The following is a 6000-nucleotide window of genomic DNA, read 5'->3' as shown; positions in this document are numbered from 1 at the left end:
ATGTACATCTGTGACAGACACTTCATCACAGGCTAGTTAGTGATATCACTGAGTAACTGACATGTGCGTGGATTGCACCTGTAAACTGACGTGAATCATAGTGCTGCTGTGACTAAAGTTTTTACTGTGAAAAACATAAAACGTGATTTTAGAATGGAGCCTGGATCAACAGTACGCTGGGAGCAGAGGGTATTTTAATGTCAATAATTCACATAAATTGAGCTTACCTACCTTCTAATAATGAACCTCGTGAACCGCATAAAGTAAGGTAGGAAGTGGATCTAAAACTGACCTATTTTCTACTTCTCTTCACTCCTAGTGAATGGTTGCTGTATTAAGCTCAAATGGCGATCAAAACAGCAGCTCCCTTACTTTATGGTAAATAAAATGGCTTCTAATAGCTAAAAAACGATATAGCTTTCTTATTTGATGTTTTTAAACTGACAAAGATCTTTGTATTTACCGCCAGTCAAATTAGAGTGGCTGTTTTCACCCAAAAAGGGCGGTGCATGACACAGGAGTGACGTACCTGGATGAGCTTCTCTCATCCATTATAGTAAAGTGATTTTTTTTTTCTGAACTTACCAGAATGTTGTGGTTGTTCTCTTATTTACCTTTTCCCATTTAGTCACATTATTGATGACTTTTCTTCACAAATCTCATTGTCTTAACATTTTGTGAAGGCACCAATAGTAAACCCTACAATATTGTTGTAAAATCGATAAATATCGATATTGTGGTATTTGGTCAAAAATATTGTGATATTTGATTTTGTCCATATTGTCCAAGAACTGTAAATATAAGCTATTTGTTTTAACTTTAAAAAAAAAGTTCATGTCCAGGTAGCCATAAGATTTAATTTAATAAAAATAAATAAATAAAAAGTGAATAAATAAATTTAATAAAAAATAAACTTTTCTAGTCAAAAAAACTTGATATTAATTCAGTTGTGCTTTAAAAAATTCAGTGTTCAATAAACTCAACAAACAGTCAAACGAATATGATTTCTTTTTACATTCAAATCATCCTTTAAAAGATGTCTAGTTAGAAGAAGTAGTGTCTGTAAGTTCTGAAGTGTTCTGAGAATAAGTACTAGATATTTTAAGTTTAATTAACTTAAATAAATTAAACTTGCATATTTACAATATGATAGTGAGAAAAGTTCAGTTTAATCCATGAGTGTAAACTGTTGAGTAGTTTAATCCACAAAAATGCATCATACTCTATGAGACTCTTGCTGTTTGAGAATGAACAGTATGTTATTTTAGAGAGAATGTGTAAATCAAGATATATGGCATAGCCCAAAAATATGAACATTTATAAGAAATATGACCCAGCCCTAGCTTGAGGCTAAATTTTGCAGTGTATATGGCAACTTACAAAAAGTAAGATTATGAGCTATTTCAGCATCAACAAAAGTAAGGTTCAATTTTTACAATTTATTTTTCCAATAAAGACTTTGTCATTCAGGAGAACTAAACAAACAAATAAATAATAGTGATGTTTTGATGCGAGGAGGAAGAGGACGACGGGTGGGGTGGCATTCATGTTGTTTACACAACGAAAAATTCGTTTTTCTTGTTAACATGTAAAAAAGCTGAGAAAAGATGACACTTTACCTGCCAACTATCATCCTTGTTAAAACTGAACAAATCGCCCTCTGAAGATATGCAAAGGCAACGTAATTAAATGTTTAGATGTTTAGAGACTGACTACAAGAGAAGCTGAAATGAATGTCAAAGCTGTCTTGATCTTCAGAGGACGGCTTTCAAATCAACACCAGACAACTTTAATTCTTATTCCTAAAATGGTTTTAATGTTGTGTTTTTTCTTCTGCAGCGCGGATTGAAGATATGTTTAGATGTTTCCAAATATGAGCCTCTTTGTTCAAGGCTGAATGAGCTGGAATTACACTCACTCTGTGATGTGACGTGTGTGCACACATGTACATAATGGTTAAAAAAGTGGAAACGTGTTGGAGCCTGCAAGGGTATTTATACACTAAAAAAAGCTGACATTCTCTGTGGGAGTCTGGAACTAAAGACAACATCCATATGATGAGTGTATTACATAAATCAGACACTAATGCACAGAGCAGTGCTCCACCTTCCTGCTGCGTGGGGCCCACAGTGCAGCCGGCCTATTATCTTACTGCATGTGCTGTGTGCTAGAGTCATGCACATTAAAGGACCAATCCTCAAAAGGATGTGTACCATGAGGACAGCATCTTTAAAGAGCCTGAGCAAGAACAAATAATGCTCAAAAAAAAAAAAAACGAAAAGGCCGTACGAGTTCAGAGCTTTTTAATGGCATCTGCAGTTTTTGTGACTAACTGCATGTGGCCTGCAAAGTGCAGTAAAATGCCATCTGCGCCTCCATTAAAATGGACCCCATATACAAAGACTGATTGTACTTTAGGGCGGACAAATTGTATGTTAATACTCCAACATAACTGGAAACCCTGTATTTACTGCTACAAGGAAAGCCACACTGTAAAAAATAATGTACTTTGTTTGACTTAAAAAAGTTAGTGTCTGGGCTGCCTTAAAATTTTAAGTTGACTGAATTTAAAGACAAGTTGAAGTAATATGTAATGATTCAAAAACAAAACTTCATACTACTTCAGTTGTACTTGAGAAAATGTGTTCAATAAGCTTAAGATATTAAGTTAAACCATGAACTGTTCAGTTACATTGATGAATGTTACAAATAAGTTTTTTGTTTTAACTTAAAATAGTAAAATTCCAAATTTACTATATTTACTAAACTTATATAATAAATTTGATATTAATTCAATTGCATGTTTGTTTAAGAAACATGTTTGACAAGCTGAAGATATTAAGCTTTTTGTTTATGACTTTAAAAAAAGTTTGTGTCCGGGCCATGTTAAAATTGAATTTGAAACTGAATTTGAAAAGTCAGGTTGAAGAAATTGTACTTCAGGCTTTACTTTAGGATTGATTTTAAGTTAATTCTCCAGTGTAACTGAAAAAGTGGGCATTTGCTACTTCAAAACAAAGAATACCACACTGTTAAAAAAAAAAAAAAAAAAGTTAATAAAAGTTAGTGTGCAGGCTGCTTCAATATTTTAAGTTGACTAAATCTGAAAAGACAAGTTGAGGTTATTCTAACTTTGTAAATCAATTAAAACATGTTCAATAACCTTAAGATGTTAAACCAACAACTGTTCAATAACACTGATGAATATTACAAAGTTTTTTGTTGTAACTTAAAAAAGTTAGTGTCTGGACTGCCTTAAAATTTTAAGTTGACTGAATTTGAAAGTTGAGGCAATTTTGTAATGATTCAAGAATAAACATTTCTAATCCACTAAGTTAACAATAAAAACTAATTCACTAGTGCTTGAGAAAACCGGTTCAGTAAGATTAAGATATTAAGTTGAAACAACATCTCTTCAGTCAGGCTGACAAACATCACAAACAAATTTGATTTCCTTTTACATTTTCCCATTTTGACGAGTCAGTTCTTCGTTTCACACTCAAGAGAGTTTTAACACTCATGCAATGCATGCTGGGAGGTCTGCTAATGTGCTGGTCATGTTTCTTTAGAAACTTATTTTAATGTGTTGATTGAGTCTGTACAGCACACTCATTTAACTCATTATTTCAAGTTAAAAAAAAACTTAAAGTTAGAAGAACTGTATATGTAAGTTCTGATGTGTTCTGAAAATAAACACTAGAAATTTTAAGTTTAATTTGCTTGAATAAATAAAACTTGTTGATTTTTACGTTAATGAAAACTGATTAAATGACTAAATTTCTCTATGATAATTTACAGTGCAGCTTGAGTAGAAAACTGGAAGCACTCTGTCATCTTTTATACAACGTTTTGGATAAAATGTTCCCATCAAGTCACAAAGAACTGTTCCAAGATTAAACAAATTCAGCAAATATCTCCCATCTTGCACCATAATAATCCCATCTATAGACATTATATTCTTTACATGATTTAGTCAGACTTAACTGATCGTGTTTTTTGTCTCCATTTCTCATCTGCTGTGTGCACTGAGTACGTGTTTGACGGCTATCTTAATTATCTAAGGGAATCGTTTGGAAACAGACTTTTCATTCCAGTATGGGCACAATTAGCTCTTTATAGGCCAATTTAATACACTCTCCAAATCACTCTGATTTGCTGGCAGTTTCTGCTGCTTTGTTCAGTCCTATTGCTGGCATCAGCAGGCTATCAGCAGGTCTCTCTCTTTGTTCTCAGCTGTTGTTTTCTGTCATACACAAGATGAAGGTATATGGGTTTGTGTTTTTAAAAAGCCACGTAGAAGAAGCAAGCAATCAAACTCAAGTTTCCAGATGCTCACATGTAAAATATGATCAATTACAAATGCAAATGTTTTCCGAGCTCAGCAGCTGTTCATTTTGTTGTGTTGTTCATTTTTTAACCCACGTGAACGCCACCTTTATTTTGTGGTTTTTTCTCATGTTTGTGTTTGACACAGTACAATGGTTAAATGTGTTTCAACAAGGATTATCATGAAGTATTGCAATAAGGCTCTTAACTCTCCTGGCAGATTTACCACAGACATTACTCATAAGTGTTTTTTGCCAATGTCATGCTGGCTTTGTTTTAAATGGACATTTTCTCTACAAAATGGATTTCTGTTTGGATTTCATGATGTTCAGCTAATCAGAAGGTCTTCATCTAGTCACTCGAGAACTTTGTTGATTTAAAAAAGGCTGAAAAAAGAAAAAAGAAAAGGGTTATTTGAAGCTTGACAGCCTAAATTTAGCTGTTTTGAGTTTGATTGAGAAAAGCAATAGCAGACCTCTATATCCCTGCAGTGTATCCTCTCTTCTCTGCACGCAAAGTAATTAAAAAGCAATGCTTTGTATTCAGCAGTGGCCAGTATTTTGTTTGTATTTCATTTTTTTGTTTCCAGAGCTGCTCATGCAGATGTACCTGTTTCAGTAAGGACATTTGCATGCATTACAAAGCCCAACAGCTTCCATACAGGAGGTTTAAAGATGTGTCCCAGAGTGTGTCCCCAGAGTTAACACAGCAAAGTTGACACTACAGTACCACAGCACTGAAAAGTTCAATGGAAAAATTACCTTTTTCAAACTAAGCTGAAGCACGAGTTGACACAGTTTGCCCAGTAGTCTCATATCAGATAGGTCAATTACGGTACATTGATGTGCAAAATTAAAAACAACTTAAAGGTAGAATCAGTAGATTTTGTCCGAGCTGTCTGTAAGCACACCAAAAAAGGTATCTGATTGTTGAGTTTCATTCCCAGGACGTCAAGTGCCGATGTTTTGGCTTGATAAAGCAGCCCGAGCACAGCAAAATAATGAGAAAATAAGGAGAATCGGGCAGAGGGCAGGGCCTGTGTACATACAGCCACCACAACACACTTCTAGTGGCTCGTAAGTGATGATTCAAAGGGATAATGTTCATGAAAGTCTATTTTGTTTTTCTGTTTTTTTTCTTAAAGAAAACATTGCATATTATGACTTTAACCGCAACTTTCATAAGTGTTCAGTACCGTAGGGGCACCTCTCTGACACTGAGTCTCAGCAGTGCTTTTGCTTTAGCTTTTCAGTGCACATCTCAGTTGCCCCAAACTCATCTTCGACTGGTACTGATTTAACAAGAGAAACCGATAAAGGATACAGCCTTTCCCCTGGATATTTTATACATTTGGCCAACACCTAACTTAAAACCTTAAAATAAGGCTATTGAATATGTTATTGTTGGCAAATTCCTCTGCATCAGCATGTTTTTTCCTCCAGTGTCTGATTTCAGAATAAAAAAAATCATTCATTAAAAGATTCTTTCACAGGTATTTGATTCAGATTCAGACCTGGCCTTGAATTTAGTTTGTAGGGGAGGGACTCTGAGACTGTAAGTGTGTGTGCTTGTGTGTGTGTGTGTGTGAGAGAGAGAGAGAGAGAGAGGAAGAAGAAGAAGAAGAAGAGGAGGGAGTGAGAGAAGGTGAGGGGTGATGTGTGTGAGAGAGTGGGA

Source organism: Lutjanus erythropterus, chromosome 21 (genome assembly GCF_056507025.1).
Source record: "Lutjanus erythropterus isolate fLutEry1 chromosome 21, fLutEry1.hap2, whole genome shotgun sequence".
Classification (NCBI taxonomy): domain Eukaryota; kingdom Metazoa; phylum Chordata; class Actinopteri; order Lutjaniformes; family Lutjanidae; genus Lutjanus; species Lutjanus erythropterus.
This window is presented reverse-complemented; position numbering follows the sequence as displayed.